The 27,847-nt window shown below is 43.9% G+C and overlaps 1 protein-coding gene across 7 annotated transcripts in view; it reads left to right on the top strand.

Moving 5' to 3' along the window:
• klhl32 (kelch-like family member 32) overlaps window positions 1–27,847 on the top strand; it is a 181,540-nt gene that overhangs the window by 67,354 nt on the left and 86,339 nt on the right. The window lies entirely within an intron of this gene.

Consider the following 27,847-nt stretch of genomic DNA (forward strand, 5'->3'; position numbering starts at 1 on the left):
TAAAGATGTGACTCAAAATTTTGTCCCCTGTATGAGTGCATCGCATGGATATCAGGAGAGCGACACAAAATCTCTGGGTATAACATTTGCAATACGCAGGATCGAATTTAATTGGATGCACAATGCTAATATTGGAAGCATCCTGGAAGACTTTTTAATCCAGTCATATGCTGCATTGTTTAATTTTTCATTTGGAAAAGAGCAGCCATTTAACTCTTCCTCTGTTTGACTAAACATTGCAATATTACTTACTTATTATCTCTTCAACGAAAGCCCCACCCCCCCCCCAAATCTCTCAAATGTGGCCCTGAAGATGCAATTGTCTCAGCATATGTAACCCTTTGAACAAAAATTTTTGTTGTACCTCCATCTTGTGCAAGATAAAGCATTCCTGATGACACTTAAGGGTGTAACTATAATAAAAAGAAATGCCTTGCTATTCACCCAAAGGAGAATAGCTTGCTATGCTACACTTTTGTGTAAACTGTCTTGAATAAATAGGGCAGCAGAGGGACTTAAAGCTAAAAGAATAGATTAACAAAAAAGGGGTCATGTCACCAAAACAGGCTAAGAGTATACTAAAAGTATACATAGCAACAACAAAGATGGGAATTGTAGTTGGAGAATAATGTTGAGAAAATTTGGATGTAGATTAATAAGAATAAAAGTTACAATAATGAGATGAACATGTGGATGATAAGTTCTTTAGGCAGAGTGCAAAGACCATAAAACATTGAGATTTCTGATTCTGGAGGTTGAATTGAATGTAGACACTTTCTGAAGGTGGTCATTCCTTGGCAACTTAAGATGAATTATGGAAAGCTTCATCTGAATATGGTGTTCAGGATTTCATCACTCATTATTAATGTGAAAATTTGTGTGCATCTAGATATCATTTATTCTGTGGTCTGCTTTTGATCTGAAGAGCTTTCGGACTCCTCTCGCATCCTGGTTCCGATACCTAGTATCCCTTCAGCCAGTCTTGAGTCAGTCTACAGCAGTCCGCAGCCTGGTGGAGTCTTTTGACTGCAATTTGCCACCATCCGGCATGGATTCTTCGCCTCGAGTCACCGACAGTCCACCACCTGTGTGTATTTCAGCCACAGAGCCCCTCACTGGTCCGCCACTGCAGTCACCGTCCCATAGGGTCATCTGGTTCTCCTCAAATGAGGGGTTGGGGGTGGGGTGGTATCCCTGTTTTCTGCACCAGTCCTCTGCTTTCCTGGAGTCTCTAACCCCTTGCTTTTAGCAGAATAGCATTTCAAACTTTGTCAGGAGTCTTGGGGAGAATGATTGTGAAACCATCCTTAAAAATAAATGGTAGAAGAATTCAAAGTATTTACCTCAATTATTAAATTGCAAACCAGAAACTTCTACAAAAATTACATTGTAATCCCTATGTAATGATGCAAATAGAGTAAAAGCTGAAAGAATGGAATAAGCTTATAACAGATGATTGAGAAATTAATCTTGTGATTATAAATAGAAAATAGAAAAAGTGCTTGTGGAAAGAAAAAACAGTTAACATTTCAGGTCAAAGGTCCTTCATCAGATCATCAAAAATGTCTTGAAATTGTGAAGAATGCACTTTGAGATATTTCTACTGCAAGTGATAGAGTCTAAGTTGCAAGTGTGAGCTCGCAGTTACCAGCTCTCTCGTGTGTTAACTGCTGGGTGGTGTCTCAGATGGACATGGAGATGACAAAAAAAGAGAATGGTTAAATTATATATAATATTTCCAGATGACATTAAAAGAGGGCATTCAGTCCATTAAGTTGTGCTGACGTGGCACAATCTCGTCATACAGCACTGGTAGTCAGGATTGCATCTGGATCTCTGGAACAATGCTGATACATTGTGTGTTATAGTGTGTGATAGGACTCCCAAGTTCTGAAGTGGTCTTATGGACCTGGTACTGTCATTGTGGTACTGAATACAACAGCTTGTACTAAAGTACACAGTGCATAGGTACTGCAATCTTCATTGGTGCTGCCGATCTTCAAAAGAGGAGCATGTGGAAATCAATGTGTGGCACTCAGTGTGGATAAAATCCCTGCAGGGATCTTTAAATTATTTGTGGCTTCCAACTTGCTCTCTGTGTTCTTTTTTCTTTTACTGTGAGTGAACAGTAAAAGTTTAAAAAATCTCTTGATCCAATTTCTGTCAGTTCCATTTCCCTCAAGATTTTATACAGCTGTATAAAGGTCACCCCTCAGCCTCCTATGCTCCTGGGGAAAATGTCCCAACCAATTCAACCTCTCCTTATTAACTCAAGTCCTGGCAATATGTTGCAACTCCTTTATTCAATGCCCAGAATGATGAAGGCCAGACACCTATCACACTATTCTGTCCACCTGCATCACCAGTTTTGGGGAACTATGTATTTGAAGCCCTAGGTCTCAATGTCCTACATTACTCCCCAGGGCCTTGCCATTACTGTCAATGACCTACTGCTCAACAGGAACTTCTTTCCTTCTTTAAAAAAAAGGAACCAAATATCGAAATGTTTGCCCACGTTATCAACCTTAACTCTGCAATTATCTAGTGTAAATCCACCTGCTGGATAAAGTCTTAAGGTTGCTAATAAATAATATATTTGTGCTTTATGTTTGTCTGTTCTTTATGCAAATCAATATGGAGCACACTAGAAATGTCCATGGAGCTTCAGTAGGGGTGTAACAGTTGATGCTGAATATCATGACTACATTGAATTTAACCTTTAAAGTCATATGAAGTTAAAAAGTTAAAAAAAAAATTGAACTTGCACCAGGGCCACCTCAATTAGTTACAGTGCCGTGCATCAGTGTACATTCAGAATAAAAACAAGTGGCCAAACCCAGTTCAATATGGGCCCAAAAAAGTGAAGCAATTTTGGCAGAATCTCTTCTTGAGCCTGTAGAGTCAGATAAAGGAGAAAGCAGGAGATAGCAGAGGAACATCAGTCTTGCCTCACTTTTGATGCTTCTAGACATGCAAGGAGCAGGCAGCAGGAAACAGAACAGCAGAGATGTACCTGTCTGTAGCATGAATAAAAGTTCTCTCGACTAGAGGGAGAACATACGCTTTTATTAGCTTATAACTGAGGGTAGGGTCTTACAGTGGTCTTCAGAGGGGCTCAGGGTTTAAGCAGAAAACCAGCATTATATATGGGTAGAAGGGGGTGGAGCTGGGAAGTGGAGCCAGCCATCAGTATAACACACCACCAGTGAATCTCAATTCACTGCATTCACCACTTCCTGCAGAATTTAGGGTCTGGGAATGAAGACAGAGAACATTGATTCAGAAAAATAATTCAAAAAAAATACACAATTCTTTACAAATTTAAGTCATCTGGGGGGTCTGGAGATCCTGGTGGAGCACCTAAACATGGGAGGGCCTTGGGCTCTTTGAGTCTCCTGGTACCCTTGTGAGGGAGGAGTGGTGGGTAGGGTTTCCATCTCTACGGTGCAGGGGGATACACTTTCCTCCTGAACCAGATCCCCTGAGACCCTGACAGTGGGTGGTGAGAATAAGCTCTGTGGCTCACAGGGTACGAGGCAATGGACCCTCTGTTCTGGTGGGTGCCAGGTCCCTGATGGAGATGGTGTCCTCTCTGCCATCTGTATACTCCACATAGGCGTACGTGGGATTGGCGTGGAGCAGTTTCACCCTTTCCACTAGAGTCTCCTCGCATGCTTCCTGAGAATGACTGGATGAGGAGTGGTGAGCCCGGTTGGTAGTGTAGTTCCGATGCTGACCTTGTTTCGAAATTGAATAGGAGCTTGTGAGGAGTAGCGCTGGTTGCAGTACATAGTCGCGACCAGATGGAATGGAGTGCTATAGGAAGGACTTCCTGCCAGCATTAGTCTGGAAGGCCTCTTAACTTCAGGGCCAGTTTGACAGCCTTCCAGACCATGGCATTTTCCTTTTCAACCTGCCCGTTCCCCCAGGAGTTGTAGCTAGTAGTCCTGCTGGGTGCAATGCCCCTCGCCATCAGGTACTGACATAGCATAAACAATGAGCCCAGGTCGCTATGAATTTAGCCGGGATACCTGAAAAGGGCAATAATGGAATCCAGGGCCTTTATGACTGACAAAGTGAATATGTCTGGACACTGGTGAATGGGAAGCGGGATTACTCATTAGTAATAGAGAGGAAGGGAGTGTTCCCATTTGTGGAGGGGAGAGGTCTCTTAAAATTGACACTGAGCTGTTCGAATTTGATGAGGTGCACCCTTGCTGGGTGGTAGAAGTGAAGCTTGCACTCTACGCAGACCTGGCAAGACCTAGTCATTTCCCTGACTTCCATGGAGTAGAGCAGATTGCACACCTTGGCAAAGTGAGCCATGCAGGTGACGCCTGGATGGCAGAGCTCATTATGCATTATGCCGGTATGTGCAGAGGCACAGCTTCCTCTGGATTAGGCATCTGGAGGACCATTAAGAGCTCCTGGCAATGTCATAATTGTAGATGGAGAGTTCGATCCTCCAACTAGCAATTTTGTCATTTTTGATTTTTTTTCCCTCTTGACATTATTAAACATGAATGTGACAGAGCACTGGTCTGTGAGGAGCATAAATTTCCTACCAGCCAGGTAGTGTCTCCAGTGCCTCATGGCTTCTACAATGGCTGAGCCCCCTTTTATACCAATGGGTTCCGGAGTTTGTGGCCTTGTAATGTCTGAGAAAAAAAATGCAACTAACCTGCCCGCCTGGTTGAGGGTAGCGGCCAGGGCTGTGTCTGAAGCATTGCTTTCCACTTGGAAAGGTACATTCTCGTCCAATGCATACATGGCGGCTTTTGCTATGTGATTTTAGGAGGAAGTTAAAAGCCGTTTGGGCTTCAGCCGAGAGGGGGAATATAGTGACTTTTAAGAGTGTTTTGAAGTATCCGCTGGGCGTAATATGAGAAAAAACTCAGGCATCTCCTCAAAGCCTCTTGGTCCTGGGGATGGGGAGCTCTAACAGGGGGCGCATCCTATCTGGTATGAGGCCAATTATGCCATTCTCCACCACATAGCTAAGGATAGCCAGACGTTTTGTCCTGAACATGTACTTGCTAGAGTTATAAAAGAGGTTCAGGGCTTACGCCACGTGAAGAAAGCTCTAGAATTTGGCATCATGGTATTCCAAGATGTCACCACAGATGGTGACATTATCGAGCTAGGGGAAGGCAGCCTTCAGCCCGTACTCATCCACCACTCTGTCCATCTGCCTCTGGAAGATAGAAACCTCATTAATGATACTGAAAGGGACCCTCCGGAATTGATAAAGATGACTGTTAGCCTCAAATGCCGTATATGGACAATCCTTGGAACAAATTGGCAGCTGGTGATAAGCAGCTTTCAGGTCAATGGTTGAATAGACCCGATACTGCGCAATATCATTCACCATGTCAAAAATTCGAGGGAGGGATTATGTGTCCAGGAGTGTGTACCGATTAATAGTTTGGCTATAGTCAATTACTAGCCTGGACTTGCTTTCTCCTTTTACCACTACCACTTGTGCTCTCCATTGGGCTGATGCTAGGTTCAATTATACCTTCAACGAGCAGATGTTGTGTCTCAGACTATGTAATCTTGGTCTGCTGTACTGTACCTCTTGCTCTTGGTAGCAATAGAGGACAGATTCAGGAAGAGAGGTGGGGAGGTCGATATTCAGTGTGGAGAGGCTGTATGTGGGTTCTGATTTTAGAGGCCTCTGTTCCAAACCATTGCAGTGGGGAGGGGACCAGAATACTCCAAGGTCACGCATTTAAGGTGACACAGGAAGTCCAGGACCAACAGCACCAGAGCACACAATACATCAAGATACAGGTGTATCTTTCAAAACTCCCCCCTTCAAACGTCAAATGTACTATACAATGTTGAATACGTGTATAGTGCGACTGAGATGCAAGGAATATGCAATAATTGGAAGGATATATCTTTAGGTTGTATTTTTGCACAGACCGTGGGTTTATGAAGCTTTCAGTAGAGCCTGTGTCGATTAGGCATTTAGTGGAATGTCCATTTACCTTCACAGTCACTATGGAGTTGCTGAGCTGATGAGGTCTGTCCTGATCTAGAACCATCGAGGCTAGGACTCCGGAGACTTCATACTCCTCACTCGAGCGGCCCCCACCATCCTGGGTTGCCCGTGGGTAAGATGGTGTTGACCTCGTGGCATGGCAAGGTGGTCGCCCTCCTTTCTCCTCTGACAATGATGGCACCGAGGTTGAATTTGAGTTACGGGAAGATGGCCGCTGGGCCTTTTCGTGCCATTTTCTCACTGCCACCCTCCATCGGCATGTAGCACTGTAAGTAGGTTCAGGTGAATTTGGGGCAGACAGGTTGGGGCTGGAATCAGATCTGGGAGCCGCGCAGGCAAAACAAGGCATAGACAGGAGGAAACAGAACAGCAGTGAAATGCCCATCTCAGTCTGCAGGCCTCCAGACAAACAGAGCAGGCAGCAGGAAACTGAGGAACAAGGCCAGGCCTGGCTCAGTGCTGATGCTGTCAGATTTTCCATGAGCAGACAACAAGTCTGCTGAGGAAGAACAAGCAAGACTCCCAGCAATGCGAACAAAAGCCACCAGCTGAGTTTTTTGGCTATTTTGTCTCAACCATGTAGTCAACAACTGAGTGTTTTATTTCCCAGGCAATGCCGGGTATCGTGTGAGTAACTAAAATTTTGAAATGAATGGATCCTTTTCAGAGAAGAGTTGAACCTTGACTTGTCTGTTCAAGGTTTCTAAAAAAAAGTATGATAATTTGTTTTCCTTTGACTGCTTCAAAAAGAGAATTGGAAAATACACGCAGGCTCAGGAATGACGATGAATATTTTCAAATATTGAAGCTATTTTCTAGCAATTTTCTTTTATAAATCAGGAATCTGTTCATTTTTTAAAATTATATTTGCTGCCTGAAGTCTGGAACATAATATAAATCTAAGTATTACAACAAGGCATTCCAGTGTAATTTTTGGCAGTGCATTTTCCGTGCTAATCTTGTGTGCTTGATTATATAAAATGGGCCTGTTAAAAAGTAAAAAAAGATGCATCCAGTTCATGTGTTCTGTGTTATTTATTTCGCTTTTATGGTTGCTTCTTCATAGCACTTCCACTGGTATTGTGAGCTGTTTTGGTCTCCTCATTTAAGAAAGGATTTGCTGACATTGGAGAAGGTTCAGAGATGGTTCACAATGATGATAATTCCAGCAATTAATATCATATGAGGAGCGTTTGACATCTCTTGGCCTGTACTCATTGGAATTTAGAGATGGGGGGAAATCTCATTGAAAGATTTCATCCCTTGGTGAGAGAGTCTAGGACAAGGGGGCACAATTTCACAATTGAAGGGTGTCAGCTTAGAACAGAGATATCGAGGAATTTCCTTAGTCAGAGGATGGTAATTCTGTGGAATTTGTTGCCACATGCAGTTGCGGAGGTCGTTATTGCATGATTCAAGACAAAGGCGGATAGGTTCGTAGCCAGGGCATCAAAGGTTAAAGGTGAAAAGGCCTGGCATTGGGGCTGAGTGGGAAGGGCAGGGCAGACTTGAATGGCTCCTATGCCTTATGGTCTTGTATAAGGGAAAATTCTTTCCTTGTACTTTCATAGCAGAGAAAGTCACTTGGCAGAGATCATGGGAATTAAAAGGAACAGCAGAATTAGTGAATGGCAGAGAGAGACAGACATTAAGAAGAGGAAGAGAAGACAAAAAATGAACTGAAAAATTGGGAGGTAAATTATTATTTACATTATCCAGACAGATCAACCACTTGGACATGTTTTAATTATCTGCTTATCAACAATACAAATGGAGTGTGTTGTGTAAGCATCTCAACATTGACTAATTTATGATGAATGGCAGGGATGACAAAGTTATTTTTTTTAATCATTGGTACAAACTACAGCAATATTATTATTGAGCAAATAGATTGTGAAGGAGAGTTTTACAATCGGCAGCGCTTTTTTCTTTTATGTTTGGCGTATTGGTATGTCAACATTTGATTTCTCTAGGAGAATTTTGCTGTGCCTTTATTTGTTAGCAAAAATAAGCTTAAAAATGAATTTTAAAAAATGACATTGAGCTGCAGTGTCTTTGCAAATATCAAGTGTTGATTTTTCTTTTCAAGCCCTACGTGATTTCTTAGTAGTGATTTAAAGGTATCAAGTGGCCAAATCTCTGAGTTTGTGATTATTGCAATGATAGCGAGAATCAGCTAACTTGTGGCAGCCAATTAAGAAGCAGTGTTTTGTAAAGTGCATTTTCCTCAATAGGCTGTAAGTCAGGTTACTGCCACATACATGCCTTTCATAAGTTCTTTAATGCCCAAAAACATGCCTCTAGACTTGTTTTTAATTTCAAAAATAACCACTCTGCAGTATTCAAGAATGTAATTTAGTGCAGCAATTAATTGCAAAAAAAGCTATCTAAAAGTGATTATAATGTCACATTATTATCTCACCATTGAGATGTTATAAACTCGAGGGCAAAGGTTAGTAGATATGAATTGACAGTATTGCATTCATTATCATTATTTTTCTTTCTTAAGTATTTGTATCATGTTGATTCACATAGTGATTTCTTGTTCAGAATGATTACCTTGTATAATTTTATATCTCCATTTATAGCAATAAGATCCTATTTCAACAACTTAACATTTTATGAATGCAAAACCCTGACATTTGGTTTGCATGCTAAATTATGGCTGACTGCCCATTGGTGCCAATATCCTTCAACATTGATCCATGCTAGCTCCACTCTATGTATTCCATTTGTTTTGGTTGTTTCATCATTTTTGTCCAATCTCTATATGTGGCTGATCTGACTATCTGCTTATTTGATACAATTAAGTGTCTGCACCCTCAAACACTCATGCAAAATTACTACAGATTTTTGTTTGTTTCTTTTCTATCCCTTACACAACCTAATTTGAGCCTCCACCCTATCAGAATATTACTCTCCTCCATTCTAATTATAGGATTAAGCCTCTATGGATCTCAGCAATGGACAGCATTAAGGTTTGTGCATTGTTTAACATAAGTTGGAGATGATGGGAACCAGAGTGTTTGGTTAAAAACCCTGTAAGGGCAAGCCAATTGAACTGCTGGAAAATTGGGATTTTGTGAGCAGATATCAATTTGTTTGACATCTGATTGAAGGGTGAAGGACTTGAGCCCCACTGTAGATTTTCTAAAGGTGAAAGATTTGAGTTCCACTAACAAGGATCACCTAAAGTGATTCTGTTTTAACTGGTATCTGCCATAGCCTACCAAAGAGGCATCAGAATAACATTGCTAATTCCTGGTTAGTCATTTAACAGAAGCTGATAAAAGTTACCTATCTGAATAAGATTATGAAATACTGCTGAAAGCCACCAATTCTACTTATCACCTGATGATCTGCTTGTTTTTCATGTTCAGTATTAATTATGACTTTGGTTTACTTGTGTCTTGTGCTCTAATTCTCTTATTATTCTAATAATGTTCAATCTCTGTCTCTACATTACCCCACAAGTGGCCCTTCTGCTTCATAGGTTTTTGACTTCATTATGCTCACCTTAAGACACATTTCCATTATTGTTTATTGATCATGTGATGGTACCCTATTTTCTAAAGTGTTGATAAGACATCTATACAATCTATGGAATTTGCTCACTCTTCTGTAGGTTTAAGAACTGATATAGATGATTTCACAAACAAGTTCACTGATAATTGCAACGTGAGTAGTTGAATAATAGCATAAGAAACAAGAGAAGTTAAACCTTGACTCCATTTTTATCCCCTGGTCCAACCCTCCCCACCTACATCTGTGGTACTTTACATGCCCTCCTTCTCTTCAATTATTTCCAATTCCCTGAACTTGTCCACCTCATTTTCACTGTGAATCTCTTTACACCTCCATCTTCCATACTGAAGGTCCAAAAACCCTTTGTTTCTTTCTTGACAAGAGACCCAACCAGTTATCCTCAACCACCACCCTCCTCCACCTGGTGGAACTTGTTCTCACCCTTAATAACTTGTTTGACTCCTCCCACTTTCTCCAAATCAAATGAGTAGCCATGGGTACCTGCATGGGTTCCAGGTATGTCTGCCTGTTTATCGGCTAGGTGGAGCAATTCATGCTATGAGCCGACACAGGCAAGGCACCACAACTCTTCCTGCACTATATTGACAACTATATCGGTGCTGCCTCATGTACTTGTGATGACCTTGTTAACTTGATTCACTTTGCTGCCAGCTTTCACCCTGACCTCAAATTCACTTGGTCCATCTCCAGCAACACTCCCCCTTTCTTGATCTCTCGATCTTCATTTCGGAAGACAAGTTTTTTACAGACATATATTACAAACCCACTAACTCCCATAACTACCTCAACTACACTTCTTCACACCTAGTCTCTGCAAAGATTCTATTCCTTTATCTTAATTTCTCCATCTTTGTCATTATCAGTTTCCAAGATGAGGTCTTCTAAGGGATCGAATGTACAATTATAGCATTGGTCGGATTTGGGATAGTCAATGTGGCTTTGTGTGCAGTAGGTCGTGTTTAACCAACCTTAGAGTTTTTCGAGGAGGTTACCAGGAAAGTTCATGAAGGAAAGGCTGTGGATGTGGTCTCCATGGACTTTAGTAATGCCTTTGACAAGGCCCCATATGGGAGGTTAGTCAGGAAGATTCAGATGCTAGGTATTCGTGGAGAAGTAGTGAACTGGATTCAACAATGGCTGGATGGGAGAAGCCAGAGAGTAGTGATGGATGATTGCTTCTAAGACTGGAGGCCTGTGACTCATGATGTGCCCCAGGGATCATTTCTGGGACCATTGTTATTTGTCACCTATATCAATGATCTGGAAGATAATGTAGTAAATTGGATTAGCAGATTTGCAGATGACATGAAGATTGGAGGAGTTGTGGACAGCAAAGAAGGTTTTCAAATCTTGTAGAGGGATGTGCACCATCTAGACAAATGGGCTGAAAAATGGCAGATAGAATTTAATGCAGACAAACATGAGGTGTTGCAATTTGGTAGGACAAACCAAGAAAGGGCATACACAGTAAATTGTATGCCACTGAGGAGTGTGGTAGAACAGAGGGTTCTTGGAATACAGATACATAATTCCCAGAAAGTGGCATCACAAGTAGAAAGGGTTGAAAAGATAACTTTTGGCATATTGGCCATGATAAATCAAAGTATTGAATGCAGGAGCTGGATGTTATGGTAAAGTTGTAGAAGACATTGGTGAGGTCAAATTGAAGAGTATTGTGTGCAATTTTGGTCACCCAACAAGACCAAAGATGTCAATAAAATTGAAAAGTGCAGAGAAGATTTACTAGGATGTTGGCCAGACTTCAGGAACTGAATTACAGTATAGGGAAAGGTTAAGCAGGTTAGGACTTTATTCCCTGGAGGGTAGAAGAATGAGGGCAGATTTGATAGAGGTATTTAAAATTTTAAGGGGGATAGACAGAGTAAATGTAGATTGGCTTTTTCCACTGAGGATAAGTGAAGTACAAACTAGAGGACATGAGTTAAGAGTGAAAGGGGAAAGGTTTAGGAGAAACATGAGGGGGAGCATCTTCATACAGAGAGTAGTGGTGATGTGGAACAAGCTTCCAGCTGAAGTAGTGAATGCAGGCTCAATTTTAACATTTAAGAGGAATTTGGACAAATACATGGACGGGAGAGGTATGGAGTGTTATTGAGTAAGTTCAGGTCAGTGGGACTAGGCAAAAAAAAATGGTTTGGCATGGACTAGAAGGGCCAGAGAGGCCTGTTTCAGGGCTGTAATGTTCAATGAACGTAGACTGTGCATCAGTGGCCATCCATTTCAGTTATGGACCCCACTCCCATGCTGACTTGTCCATGGCCTCTTGTACTGTCAAAACAAGAATACCCATAAATTGTAGGAGCAATTCTAATTTCCCATCGTGGATTTCTCCAGCCAGATGGCATTAAAGTCGACTTCTCTGGTTTCTGCCAGCCTACTTCCTGTGCTTCCTCTCTTTATTCCATCTCTCTGCCTTCTTTCCTATAGCTCTCCACCACCTCCCCTTTCCATTCCCAGAGCCAATTCCCTCTCCTTGTTTGATGAGATGCTATCCCTCCCTTATCCACCTATTACCTCCTGCTTGTGGGACTGTGTTCCTCCCCTGTCCCTCCCCCCACCTGCCCCACATTTTGCCCATATCTTGATGAAGGGCTCAAGCCCGAAATGTTGGTTATGTATCATTATCTTTGCGATATAAGTACACTGTTTGACTTGCTGAGTTTCTCCAGGACTGTGTTTTTACTTAAGAAATAGGAGAGGTTAGCCACTCAGCCTCTTGTGCCTGATCTGCCTTTATAATGGGCAATATTTGAACTCGGTATGAATTTCTTGTTTTAACCACATATTCTTAATTTACAAAACCTTAAGATGTTTTGTCCTGCCTAGACTCAGCCACTGAGTTCCTCTCGGAGAGAGATGTTCAAAGATTCACTGCCCTCTGGGTAAAGAAATTTATTTCTCAGTCCTGTGCTGAGATCGTAATCCTCTGGTTCTCGATGGCCCAGCTGGTATTGGATGTTGAAGCAGTACATCCTTGCAACTCTCCTCTCAAGCCTCATATACATGTTGTAGGCTTCAATGAGACTGCCTCATTTAATTAAGGCTCAGTCTACTTAATATTATGTTGGACAAACCTGCTGTTAAAGGAATCAAACCAGTGAACATTGGCTCCATGTTCCCGATTGCAAGTACAGTTATATCCTTATTAAAAAAAAGGGCAACGGTACTTGGTACAGGTCCAAAATTCATAATAGGCAAATAAATTTGTGCATAAATTACCTAAAATTCTGCTGCATAGCAGTCTGTAACTTTGTAAACATACACTGTTATTTTCATTCTGTTCAAAGTTAATTGTTTGTTGCATTGTTTTGTGTTTACAATCATTGAACATTCTAAGAATTGTCTGCGTCTGCATTTTTAGGTCTGTGATTTCACAGACATGATCACAGCTCCCAAGATTATAACTGTTACATTTTTAGCTTTCAGTAGGATTGTTGATGATCACCTCCATAGTTTTCATTAATAAGGCCTTGTTTTATCTGACAAAGAAACTATTGGCTTTCTTTTCTATATACTATCATGCCTGAACCATTGACTGACTCAAAAGGTACAATTCAATTTGTTTAATTCAAGCAGATTACGTTTTTCATTTTGTCCTCTTTGGAGACAGAGGGAGAGAAAGCTTTGAAGCATAGATGCTTTAAGCCATATGTAAAATCCAAGCAGTATCTTGCAGATTCGGTTGGGCAGTTATCTGAGTGAAACCCGAAAGTCTGTAGATGCTCTAATTGTAATGAAAACGTACCATAATGCTGGAGGAACTCAGCATCCATTGGAGACAAAGATATATTGCCAAAGTTTAGGACCCGAGCCTTTCTTCAAGGAATAAGCAGAAAGATCAAAGATCGGGATATCTCAGAATACAGACAGTGCTGGCTGGGGGGAGGAATCCAGACCAACAAAAGTACTGGATATGATTAGGGGAGAGATGAGAATTGATTATGTCTGTGTGAAAGGAGACAGGGAAAAGGGAGAGACACAGAGCAGGGGGAAGACAGGAAGAAGTTAGGGATGGGGTGTTTAACGAAAACCAGAGAAGTTAATAATAATGTCATCTGGTTGGAGGATGTTCTTCCTCCAATTTGTGGGTCGTCTCAGTCTGGCAGTGCATGAGGCCATGATAGACATGTCAGTAAGGGAATGGCATGGGGAATTGAAATGGGTGGCCACTGGGAGATCTACGCTATTGTGGTGGACAGAGCTGAGACACTCAACAAAGTGATCTCCCAGTTTGTGTCCAGTCTCTCCAATGTAGAGGAGACCATAATGGGATCACCAGATGCAGTAGATGACCCCTGCAGATTCACAAGTGAAATGTTGCTTCACTTGGAAGGACTGTTTGGGGCCACGAATGGAGGTGAGCGGGGGAGGTGAGGGAAGAATCTTTAGTGGTTACAGGGCTAGGTACCAAGGGGACAATTGGTGGTGAGGGAGATTTGGACAAGGGAGTCATGGAGGGAGCGGTCCCTGTGGAATGCAGAGAAGGGAGGAGAGGGGAATATGTGTCTAGTGATGGGTTCACATAGTAGGTGGCAGAAATGGAAGAGGAGGGTGTGTTGGATGTGGAGGCTGGTGGGGTGGTAGGGGAGGATGACAAATCCTGTCCTTATTGTGCACAGGGGGGCAGAGCGGGCCAGGGCATGTGTGTGCGTAATGGAGGATATGCTGGTAAGGGCCGAGTTGATGGTGGTAGAGGGAAAACCATGCTCACAAGATACAAGAGAACAAGTAGGCCAATCGGCCAATTGGTTTGTTCTGCATTATTCAGCTCCACTCCCTGGCCTTCTCCCCATAATCCTTGATGCCCTGACTAATCAAATACCTGTCAATTTGTGTCTTAAATACACCCAATAGCCTCACTTACTTCCACTGCTGCCTGTGGCAACAAGTTCCACAGACTCACGACCCTCTAGCTAAAGAAATGTCTCCGCATTTTTGTTTTAAATTGATGCTCTTTTATCCTGAAAGTGTGGTGTATTGTCCTAGAGTTGCTTACCACGAGAAACAACTTTGTCACATCTACTCTGTCCAGCCTTTTCAGCATTTAAAATGTCTCTTTGAGGTCTCCCCTCAGCCTTCTGTTCTCCAACGAATACGGTCCAATAGCCAACAAACATTCGTCATATGCTAAACCTTTCATTCCCGGTATCATTCTAGTAAATCTTCTCTGAACCCTCTATTGACAGCTCATCCTTTCTCAAAAAGGCACCCAAAACTAGACAATAAATAACAATGGTCCCAATACAGGTCCCTGAGGCACACCGCGCATCACAGGCCTCCAGTCTGAGAAGCACCCATCCACTACCACTCTCTGTTTTCTCCTACACAGCCCATTTCAAATCCAGTTTACAACCCCTCTATGTTCTCCTAGTGCCTTAATCTTCTGAACTAACCTCCCATGTGGGACCTTGTTGAAGGCTTTTCTAAAGCCCATGTAGACATCATCCACAGCCTTTCCTTCATCTACCTTCTTGGTAACTTCCTCAAAAAAACTCTACAAGATTCATTAAACATGACGTACCACGTACAAAGCCATGCTATCGTTAATCAGCCCATGACTGTCCAAATACCAATATTTCCTATCTCTCAGAACTCCTTCCAATAATCTACCTACTACAGATGTCAGGCTCACTGACCTATAATTACCTGGTTTACTTTTGGAGTCTTTCTTAAACAGCGGCTAAATAATATTTTTTTAAAATCCACTCTTTTAACCCTCCCAATTTATAATCCCACGTCAATTTATCCATGGAAACTCTAGGAACTTTACCTTGTGATAGAGTATATAGAAATGTTTTGGGGATATAAATTGGGAAAGGTTTGTTAGAGTAGGTCGCATGCAAACACTTTAAAACAGATCTTATTTGAAATACTGGAGGCATAGTGGCTTCTCACATGTTTTTGCAAGAGATGTCACTAATGGATTCTTGTTTACCCAAAAGCAACAGATGAAAGAGAATGCTGGCTCCGCTATTGTCTGCGGGAGACTTGCTGTTGTAAGAGGGTCATGTGGTTTTGCAAGCAAAGAGAGTCAAACAGGCTTTCTCTCAGTCTCAGAGTGTGTGTGTGTTATGTGTGTGTGAGAGAGAAAAGCAGAGGTCACTCTGACTCCGTTTCAGTCAGCAAGAGTAGCTGGAACTGAAACAGGAAAAGCTGGCAAGAAGCCCCAGTGTGGAAGATGGTCTAATCACAACCCTTGTGGTTCAAGCAAGAGGAGAGGACTGGCTGTCTAATGTTTCACTTGGAATAAGTGAAACAAAAATGAACTCTGTGGTGACCTGAAAGAAAGAAGTTATCATCTAGGGAACCCTGAAGAGGGCAAGTTCATCAGCAAGACACTGGAGTGGAGTTGTGAATGTCCTTAAAAACAAACCTCTCTCTGAATACCGAAAAGAACCTTCCTGACCGGTAACCATTTACCTTTCGAGCACTTTATAAATGTTAAATTCTATGCTCAGTATAAGAATTGCCTGCAACCAGTGAACTTGGAGGAATGAGAAGTGAGATTGGACAGTGAACCAAAGAACTTTTCTGAACTTACACACACACATTACATACACGTGCGCTTAGAATTAGAAGGGGGTTAAGTTAATAATAGATAAAGTTTGATTTTGTTTTCATGTTTAAAGATAATTAAAAGCAACTTTTGTTTAAGTAACTATTTGTCTTGGTGAATATTTACTGCTGTTGGGTTTATGGGTGCTCTGGGCTCGTAACAACCTGTCCAAAGGAATGAACCAATATGTCCATTAAAATTTTTAATAATTTATTAGGTAGAGGGATAGGTAAGAATTGAAATAAGTTTTGAAGTCTCGGTATATCTTCATTTTTACACAATTTACTCTGTCCAATAATGTGATGGGCAAGTTTACCCACCTATGTAGGTCCTCCTCAATTTTCCACAGCAAGGGGAGATAATTAATCTTAGATAGATCATTCAAATTACTATTAAATTTAACCCCCCCCCCCCCAAATACTTCATATCGGATTTGGCCCAATTAAACTGACTGCCATATTGATATTGGGTATCGTCTCCTTTGCCTAAAGCAGTGGTTCTCAACCTTTTTCTTTCCACTCATACATCACTTTAAGTATTCCCTAAGCCATAAGTGCTCTGTGATTAGTAAGGGATTGCTTAAGGTGGTATGTGAGTGGGAAGGGAAGGTTGAGAATCACTTCTCTAGAGTCCATTGTTACTGAAATATTTTGCTTGAGAAAATTGTCATTGGTCCATTTCCTTTGGAGTTATGAAACCGTGCACATAACAAGTCAATTAGGTACGATTAAAACAGTGGTTTTCAAAATTTTACTTTCCACCCATATACCACTCACCTTAAGCAATCCCTTACTAATCACAGAGCACCTATGGGATAGGGATTACTTAAAGTGATATGTGAGTTGGAAAGAAAAAGGTTGAGAACCACTGGCCTAAAGGTAAAATCTCATTCTTGTCCCAGTTTATTTTGTATCCGGAGACTTTCCCATAATTATCCACCATGGTCTTAAGTCTAACCAGAGAGGCAGCCATTTCAGTCAAATATATTAATACATCATCAGCAAATAAATTGATTTTTTTATTCTTCAAATCCCTTTATGTCTAGATCCTGTATTTCTGATGTGACTGACCAAAGCCCTATACTGGGGAAGGACAGCACATCTAATTTTGTTTCTAAATGTTGCCTCAGTGCTTCTCAACATTCTATTTGTTTGCACAACAGCTTTGCAACATTAGTCAGACTCTTTAATGATTTTTGTGGCATTTGCCGTGCAAAATTGTGTGATGTATGCTTTGAGAAGTTTCACCTCAATACATCAGTTTTGCATTGAAAACATCTGGCATATCATTTTACTGCTGTCCTTTTAAATCTGTTCAAAAACTTTTTTATGTTAAGTTCTGAACAGGTGCAGGGTTCCACACCAAGAACAAACTTGTGAACTAGTCCTGGTCTCTTCATTCAAATAATTAACGCAGATATTAGAGAGAAGAATATTGAATTCAGATTACTGCAGAATACCACCACACATCATGATCAGAGCTGTATCCTTTAATAATCACCTTCACTTTGCTTTCCAATATAGAGTCTGCTGCCAATCACCTTCACTTTACTTTCCAATGTGGGGTCTGCTGCCAATTAACCATCCTCAACCAACTGAAAATGTTCTGCATGATATCTGCCAGATTTCTACAATCCAGACATTTTGTAACCTCTGAATAAATAATAACTGGTGAAATGTGACTTGTTTTTCCAAAAGCTGTGTCATGATATGCTTAAATTGTTCTCATCATTTTCTTGCCTTTATGACAGGCAAAAGTTGGTATGTATTGCCCATTACATTTTTTGCATTACATGACAATAAAGTAACCTTGTTTCTTTTAACTTCCCTAAAATGATCATCTCAAGCTGTTTTATTTTGATTCAGATGAAACTATTCTTATTTGGGTACATTCTAGGTATTACTCTTCAAAAGCATCTTCACTTGCAATCTTCTGTTTTGTAAAAGAAAGACGTCAGCATTTTCTTTTTCGTGTTACTCTAGTCAGTGATTTCTATCACAGGTAACGTCATCTTCATATTCAATGATTTAAGAGCTTCATGCAGTGATCAGAATCAATAGACCATTAAGCAGTTTGGTTCTTAACAAAATAGTTACTTGTTTTTAATTATTATTTAAATATTTATAATTAAGCATGAAATAATTTCATCCGTATTGTGGGTTATAATTCAGAGAGCAGTCTTAAATACGCCACCCCATTTAGATAATCGAATAATCTATTTTCTTTTTGTATGTGTGATTTATGCTAATTACTGGTTTTAATTTAAATTAGTAAATATTTTAATTTTTCTCAATATGAATTACACATTCAAATGATGAAGAATAGCAAATATTACGTAGATTTACATTGAAATTCAAACACAGACCTTGGCTATGCCGTTTATTTTATTCATGAGCGGTGATCATAATGGATTTGTAATTGTGCAAGTTGTGAATTATAAGTAAATCCACTAAAATCTCTGTTGTCTTTGGTTCAAAATGCCCATACTTACTCTTGGGTGTTAAAAGAAGCAGCTGCTGAGATAGCTGCTGGTGTTAATTTACCAACATTTTTTGCATTCAAGTGACATGCAAAGGATTTGAAAATACAAGTTGCAATTCCTTTTTTCTAAAAGGACAGGAATCAGGAGGAAACGAAGCCAAGGAGCTGAACATCTGACAATGAACAGAGTGCAAATTTCAGATTTATTGTTAGAGTACAGACAGGACATTGCATAGAACCCTGAGGTTCCTTTTCCTGTGGGACAGACAAAATTTTTACTTAGCGGTAGTGCTAAAAAGCAGAATCAGTCAGAATTTATAGTCATGAACAAGTCACGAACTTCGGTGTTTTTCTAGCAGCGTCATAGTGCAAACATTCATGTTATAACCATCTTATTATGTTACGATGTTTCAGGCCCAGAGGATCCCAAAACTGTGTAGCAATAGAAATTCACAAAGACCAAAGTAGTTTTTAATTTTCTTTAAACATAAAAACAGGATCAAACTTTAACTTAACTTAACCCCCTTCTAATTCTAAGCGCACATGTGTGTAATGTGTATAAGTTCAGAAAAGTTGTTTGATTTACAACCCAATCTCACTTCTCACTCTTTCAAGTTCACTGATATCAGGCAATTCTTATACTGTGCACAGAGTATAACATTTATGAATTTTCACCAAGCTCTGGTGTTTAAAAGTAATTGGTTACTTCTCAGGAAGGTTCTCATTGGTTTCAGAGAGAGATTTGTTGCTCGTTGGACAAACACAAACTGATTCCCTCTGATCAGCCACTTCAGTATCTTGCCAAAGAAACTTGCTTGCCCCATCAGATTTTTCCAAATAACCTCTTCTTCTGTAGGTCACCACAGAGTTCCTTTTTGTTTCCCTTATTTTAGGTTGTGGTGATACACCACTAGCCTACTTCAGGGGCGTCCTGGGTACCTGCAGGAAGAGCACTGGAGGACAAGACAACACCTGGCCGGCTGTCAATCAGCCGACCTGAATGGACCAAGCCCCACCCGGTTGGCTGCCAATAATCCGCTGGAATATAAGCCACATCCGGTCCTTGAGGTCAGTCACTCAGAGCTACAGCTAACTGCAGCAGGGGCTTTAAGTGGAATAAGGCCTGTTAATCAGTCTTTAAGTTTTGTGTCTGCTTTTCTGTACGACAGCACACCACAATTTATTCCACTTAAAATTTAAGATGCTATGGAGAAGCTCTTAAGTGTCGGGAGCCTCGAAGTCGACCCACGTCACCCAGAAATGCAAGCACGCTTCAGAATCTGGAGGCACACAGTCGAAGCAATCATTAAGGCACATGCTGACATCCTAGACTCTGACAGGAAAAAGCTTGTCCTGCTCCACTCAAAGCTGGGTCCCCAAGCCTTTCAGGCCCTCAAAGACTGCACCAAGTACCCAGAGGCAATGAACATGTAAGCCCCCAACAAACTTGGTCTTCTCCAGGTACCTCCTAACCATTTGTGCCCAGCAGCCCGGAGAGACAGCTGTCCTGCCTGGGAGCCCTGCATGATTTGGCCCAACCGTGCATGGCCGAACCTTGGTTGATCAAAAAGGAAGTCGAAAGGTTGACCAGGGATGTCTGTGACTGAGGTCTGTGTTCGAGAGCCGTCAGGCAGAAGGTGCTGGAGGACAATATTTACTCCCTGGCCAAAACTCTGGAGGTAGTCCAAACCCTGAAGGTAGCGGTCTTATAGACCGAAGCCTTCGACTCCAGACTCCCGCAGGTCACCTTGTGGACAGCATAGACCGCAGCTGTGGCCCAAAACCAGCTGGTGGACTAGAGCATCGCTGCAGCGGGCGTCCCACACCCTTATAAGTACTCTAGGACTCATTGTGGGTCATATTGATGGTTGCAACGAAACTGCCCAGCCAGGAACCAATTCTGATCAAAATGTGGCAAGAAAGGCCACTACGCTAAGGTATGCCTTTCTAAGCCTGATGGCAGCTCATCGGTCCTCTAAAACCAACAGCCCTCCCTCCCGGTCCCGGCCATGTGCGATTGCCAGGTGATGCCATTGTCTCCGTGGCTACTTCCAGCCTCCTCAGCCTCGGTAGCCCTACTTCCAGCCTCACCAGCAACGATCGCCACGTGCTCACCATGTGTCCAGACCAGCCCCTGGCCATGCCAGCACCACCCCGCTAAGATGCCACATCTGCAGACTACAATGACGTCACTTCTGCATCTTGGAGTGGTCACTTCTGCCCCCTGCGACGACATAACTGGCACGGATGGACAACAGCATAACATCACTTCCTCTGGCGCAACCAGTGCAGCTGAAGAGGAAGGCCAGCCATGCCACCGCCACGCTCCCCCAAGTGTCGCCGCAATATTGTGGGCGCAGGCACCACAATCACCCGGGGCCTCCCAGGCCTACACCGCGCACACTGCTGACCTCACCAGCACTGACGACGGTGGCGGCAATGTGGTCAACATGAGCACTGACCAGGCCGCCCTTCCAATGCACCCCATGCCTGCGGATGCCGCCAATCTCCACCCACCACACCCCACGCCTATGGAGAGTGCCACTGGCCAACACTCACCTCTCTCTCGACGCACCCCATGCCTGCAGAGGAGAACACCAGCTGCAACTCACCTCCACCATCAAGGAACTGCAACTCGGAGCCCGAGACGGTCGTAGCGGCCACCACGCTGACCAGAGACATCCCTCACGGCCTCAGGCGCTCCATGATGGACATCAAGATCAACAAGCAGGTAACAAAGTGCCTACTCAACAGTGGCAGCACTGAGAGCTTAATTCACCCGAACATGGCCCGCTGTCTGAAACTCAAAATCCATCCCACCACCTTCTTTATCGCCTTTGTCATCCAGGACTGAACCATTAACGTGCTGCTCCACCAATCTGACATGTGGTGGGGGGGGGTGGGTGGAGACATACACTGGATTCAGGCTCCTGGTCATGCCCAAACTCTGCGCCCCACTCCTCCTGGGCTTAGACTTTCAGTGTCACCTGCAGAGCATCACGCTCGCCTTTGGGGGGGCCCCTACCCCCACTCACGCTCCATAGCGTGCCGCCCAACCAGACCCGGCCAGCCTGCAGCCTCTCCACGCTGCACATCGCCCCTCCCGCCCTCTTTACACACCTCATGCCAGACTGCGAGCCGATAACCCTAACCCTATCCCTAATGAGCTATTGCACAGTGGATAGAGACTTTATCAAGGCAGAGGTGCAGCGCCTTCTGGTGGAAGGTGTCATAGAACCCAGCAACAGGCCATGGAGAGCCCAAGTTGTAGTGGTCAAAGGGTAAGCCGAGGATGGTCATAGATTACAGTCAGACCATCAACTGGTACATCCAGCTGGACGCCTATCCCTTACCGAGGATAGTGGACATGGTCAATTAGATAGCCCGCTATAGGGTCTTCTCCACTATTGACCTGGAGTTGGCCTATCATCAATTCCCCACCCACCCACGGGACAAGCCCTACTCTGCCTTCGAGGCGGACGGGTGCCTCTACCAGATCCACCGATTTCCATTTGGGATCACTAACAGGGTCTCCGTCTTCCAGCACAAATTAAAGGCGACCTTCCCGTACCTGGATAATGTCACCATCTCCGGCCCCGGCCAACAGGACTACGATGCTAACCTGGAGAGATTTCTCTGGATGGCTGAGGAGCTGAACCTCACATACAATAAAGAGAAGTCTGTGTTTAGCACCACCCTCCTGGCCATCCTGGGGTACATCGTGTCATGTGGTGTCATCGGCCCGGATCCAGAATGGATGCACCCATTACCCCTCCCACACAGGTGCCTTGGCCTTTTTTTCATGCTACTTGGAGTGGGTTCCCCGCTTCTCAGACAAGGTCCGCCCACTGGTCCAGGCCACCATCTTTCCCCTCCCACCTGAGTTGCAGACAGCCTTCACGCTCATCAGGCAGGACATCGCGAATGCCACGATGCATTCCATGGATGAGGACTCCCCTTCCAGGTGGAGAGCGATGTCTCTGATGTGGCCCTCGCCGTTACCCTTAACCAGGAGGGTAGTCCTGTCGCCGCCTTCTCCAGAACCCTCCACGGTTCTGAGCTAGGGGACTCCGCCATTGAAAAGAAGGCCCAGGTGATCGTGGAAGCGGTCCACTACTGGTGTCACTACCTGGCAGGAAGGAGATTCATCCTCCTCACCGACCAGCATGTAGTGGCGTTCATGTTTAGCACCACCCACAAAGAACAATAAGATCTTGCGCTGGGGAATCGAGCTAGCAACGTACAGCTACAACATCCAGTATCGACTGGGGAAATTTAACAATTCCCCCGATGACCTCTCTCGGACCTGTGTGTTGCTCCACGACGACCAGCTGCAAATCCTGCACGATATCCTTCTGCCACCCAGGTGTCACTCACGTATATTATTTTATCAAGTTCCGACACCTCCCGAACACAGTCCAGGACGTCAGGACCATGACTGAGGTGTGCCAGGTCTGCATGGAATGCAAGCCCCGCTTCTTCTGCCCGCCGCAGGCCTATGTAGTAAAGGCCACCTGGCCCTTTGAATGCCTCAGCATAGACTTCAAGGGCCCCCTGCCTTCCACGAACCGGAACATCTACTTCCTCGCAGTGATAAACAAACACTCCCGTTTTCCCTTTGCCATCCCGTGCCCAGACACCTCCATGGCCACCGTCATCAGGGTGCTGACGCAGATCTTCACCATTCATCCACAGTGACCGGTGGTCCAGCTTCATGAGTGAGGTGTTGCGCCAGTACCTGACTGCAAGGGGCATCGCAACTAGTCGCATGACTAGTTACAACCCGAGGGGTAATGGGCAGGTAGAGCGTGAAAATGGGGTAATCTGGAAGGCAGTCCTCCTGGCCCTTAAGTCCAAGGGCTAGTCCGTAGAGTACTGGCAGGACGCCCTACCTGAGGCACTCCATGCCATCAGGTCACTTCTGTGCATGCCTACCAACGAGGCCCCTCACGAACGCCTGCTTTCGTTCCCCAGGAAATCGGTGACTGGAATCTCACTCCCAGTATGGCACACATGCCCGGGACTGGTGCTCCTGCGTAGACACGTGCAGGCCCACAAGGCCACCCCCCTGGTCGAGGAGCTGTTCCTCCTACACGTCAACCACAATTATGCCTATGTTAGGTACCCCAGCGGCAGATAGGACACCGTCTCAACCAGGGACCTGGTACCAGCAGGAGCACCTACTGCAGCACCACAGCCTCCATCGCTCCAGGACCACACTGGCCCGATGCATCTCCTCTGCCCTGGACAGCTGAGGGGCACCCAGGACCATGTCAGCCTACAGCGCCTTCCCTAACCCCAGGCACCCCAGACACACTCAAACTGTGAGGGACGACCCCGCCCCCCCCACCAATCCTACGCCTCACACATGCTCCAACTCCAGCTGCCTCAGCCACCCACCATTCTGCTCCGGCCCCCACCCCAGCCCCCCCCCCCCAACTAGTCCCAGCTTACCCTCGCTGACCCTCGACCAGGAGTCAACCTTGTGATGGTTGCAGAGACTCCGATGGCAGCCGGACCATCTAAATTTGTAAATATGTACATATGTTTGAGGCTTGCGGAATATTGGATGTAACCTCCCCACCCCCCACCCCCCACCCCAACTCGGGACAATTTTAAATAAGGAGGTGAATGTGGTGATACACCACTAGCCTACTGCAGGGGGTGACCTGGGCACGTGTAGGAAGAGCGCTGGAGGACAAGACAACACCTGCCAGCTGTCAATCAGCCAACCTGAATGGACCAAGCCCCACCTGGTCCGCTGCCAATCATCCACCAGGATATAAGCCACATCCAGGCTCTCGAGGTCAGTCACTCAGAGCTACAGCTAACTGCAGCATGGACTTTAAGTGAAATAAATCCATCTTTAAGTTTGTGTCTGCTTTTCTGTATGACAGTGCATCACACAGGTGAAACACTCTAGCCAGTCATTTTCTCTTGTATGGACCACAGGCTGAACTCAGAACTCACAACACGTCTTCAAAATGGGGTTTAAACAAGCTGTCAGCTTGCCATGCTGCAGAAACCAGTTCTCTCTCTCTCTCTCTCTCTCTCTCTCCCACCTTTCAAAACCACATGATCTTCTTAGAACAGAACACTGCATTCAGACAGATTACAGCACCGGACCTCATCATCTGAGTCTGTTCATCTGTTGCTTTCAAAACAATAATCCACAGCATATCCAATGAACACCTACTTGTGAAGTATCTATAGGCATTCTTCAAAGTTTTGCAAAGGCACTCGGAGTCTGGACTGTCTGGCATGAGTAAAGCTCTTGCATTTTAAATGAGTTCTGTTTTGTGAAGTGTTTCTGTTTGTGACCTACACTACTCCCACAATCTATCTCCTTCAAAAACATATCTATATATAATATAAAATATGATGTAATCCATCACAACTATAAAAATGTAAAAATAATAGTGCACGAAAAGTAAGGCAGTGTCCTTGGTTCATTGATTATTCAGGAATCTGATGGCAGTGGGGAAGAAGCAGTCCTTGTGCCACTGAGTGCTCATCTTTAGGTTCCTGTACCTTTTTCCCGATGGTAGCAGAGTGAAGAGGCCATGGCCTGGCTGGTTGCGGCCTTTGAAGGTAGAGGCTGCTTTTTTAAGACATCGCCTCATGGAGATGTCCTCTATGGAGTGAAGTCTGGTGCCTATGATGTTGCAGGCCGAGTTAACAACCCTCTGGAGTTTACTCTTGTCGTAAGAGTTGGAGTCTCCATACCAGGCAGTGATGCAGCCATTTAGAATGCTCTCCACGGTACACCTGTAGAAGTTTTTGAGAGTCTTTGGTGACATACCAAATCTCCTCAGACACTCACAAAGTATAGCCGCTGGCAAGCCGCCTTTGGGATTGCATCAATGTGGAGACTCCAGGACAGATCCTTGGAGACGTTGACACCCAGGAATTTTAAGTTCTTGACCCTCTCCATACTAAGCCCTTGATGAGGACTGGGACATGTTCCCCTAACTTCCTCCTGTATATATTCTTTCTTTGGCTTGGCTTCGCGGACGAAGATTTATGGAGGGGGTAAAAGTCCACGTCAGCTGCAGGCTCGTTTGTGGCTGACAAGTCCGATGCGGGACAGGCAGACACGGTTGCAGCGGCTGCAGGGGAAAATTGGTTGGTTGGGGTTGGGTGTTGGGTTTTTCCTCCTTTGCCTTTTGTCAGTGAGGTGGGCTCTGCGGTCTTCTTCAAAGGAGGTTGCTGCCCGCCAAACTGTGAGGCGCCAAGATGCACGGTTTGAGGCGATATCAGCCCACTGGCGGTGGTCAATGTGGCAGGCACCAAGAGATTTCTTTAGGCAGTCCTTGTACCTCTTCTTTGGTGCACCTCTGTCACGGTGGCCAGTGGAGAGCTCGCCATATAACACGATCTTGGGAAGGCGATGGTCCTCCATTCTGGAGACGTGACCCACCCAGCGACTGCACAATACAGAAAATTAATATTCAATGATATACAAAGTAGGAGTCCTTAAAAGAGTTTCTGATTAAGTTTGTTGTTTAGGAACTTGATGGTGGAGGGGTAGCAACTGTAGTGAACCTGGTGGTATGAGTCTTGTCACAATGATACCTCTTTCTTGATGGCAACAGTGAGATCAGGGCATCTGCTGTTGATGATTGTTACTGGTCTCTGACAGCAGTGTCCCCTGTAGATATTCTCTATGATGGGGACGGTTTTGCCTGTAATGTCCTGGGATGTGTCAACTACCTTCTCCGGGGCTTTCCACTCTGAGGTATTGGTGCCGCCATAACCAGTCTGTGATGCAACCAGTCAGTACACTTACCACTACACATCTTTTGAAGTTTGCCAAAGTTTTCAATGTCATACCAAACCTCCGCAAACTCCTGAGAAAATCGAGGCGGTGACGTGCTTTCTTCATGATGACAATTGTCTGTTGGGTCCAGGAAAGGTCCTCTGAGGTAGTGACTCTGAGGAATTTAAATGTCCTCACCCTCTCCACCTTTGATCTCCCAATTTTTACATTTAAATTTAGACATATAGTATGGTAACAGGCCATTTCAGCCCACAAGCCTGTGCCACCCAATTTACACCCAATTAACCTATGTTTTGAATGGTGGGAGGAAACCAGAGCCCCTGGAGAAAACCCACACAGACACAGGGAGAACGTACAAACTCCTTACACTCAGCGCAGAATTCGAACCCTGGTCCTGATAACTGCTGCGCCAACCATGCCACCCAGTGATCAATGGATCATACTGCTCTGATCTTCCCCTCTTGATGTCCACAATCAACTCCTTGGTTTTGGTGAGTCACTACACCTTTCAACCAAGTTTTCAATCTCCCTCGATGTTGACCCATCTCCGCCTTTTATACAAGCCACTACCATAGTATCATTAGTAAATTTATAGATTGTGTTATTGTCATACAGAGCCACACAGTTCAGGAGAGTGAATCTAAAGAAAGCATCTCATCTGGATGGAGCCCCCAGCCGAGTACTTGCCAATGTAGTCACTGATATCTTGCTTCAAACAGGTCTAAATCATACCAGTGGTCAAGAAGAGTGTACTAACCTGCCTAAATGGCAGTGGGACAGCACAGTGCTGAAGTGTTTTGAGAGGTTGAAGCATATCAGCTACTGTCTGAGCAATGATATGGATCCATTCCAATTTTCTTACCACAGCAACAGTTCTACAGCAGATGCCATCTCACTGGCTCTACTCAAACCCCTGGAACACCTAGATGATGCATTCAGGATGCTATTCATTGACTAACGTTCAATGCCTTCATCCCCTCAAAACTAATCAGGAAATTCCAAAACCTGTGCCTCAAAACCCCACTGTATTTATGGATTCTAGATTTCCTCACCTCCAAACTACAATCAGTAAGGTAAGAACAATCTCACAATCTCCTTCAGTACCAGGGCACCACAGGTCTGCATTCTGAGTCACCTGCTCTATTCCAAGTTCTTATTAAAGATAGCGCTTCAAAGAACTTGAAGAAAATTGGACAAAGTCCAGATGGTTTTGTGAAAAGTATGTCCTGTTTCACCAGTTTATTGAAATGAAGAAAGAATCTGTCCTGTGAATAATGGTAGACACATTGTACTTAGATTTGCAGAAGCCATTTGATAAGGTGTCATATCAAAGGTTATTGCAGAACGTAAAAGTTCTTGGTGGAGATATATTGATGCAGATAAAAGATTAATTTGACTAACAGAAAATAAAGTGTGGGCACAATGCTTTTTCAAGTTGGCAAAATAGTATGTCCAT

Source organism: Narcine bancroftii, chromosome 6 (assembly GCF_036971445.1).
Source record: "Narcine bancroftii isolate sNarBan1 chromosome 6, sNarBan1.hap1, whole genome shotgun sequence".
NCBI lineage: Eukaryota > Metazoa > Chordata > Chondrichthyes > Torpediniformes > Narcinidae > Narcine > Narcine bancroftii.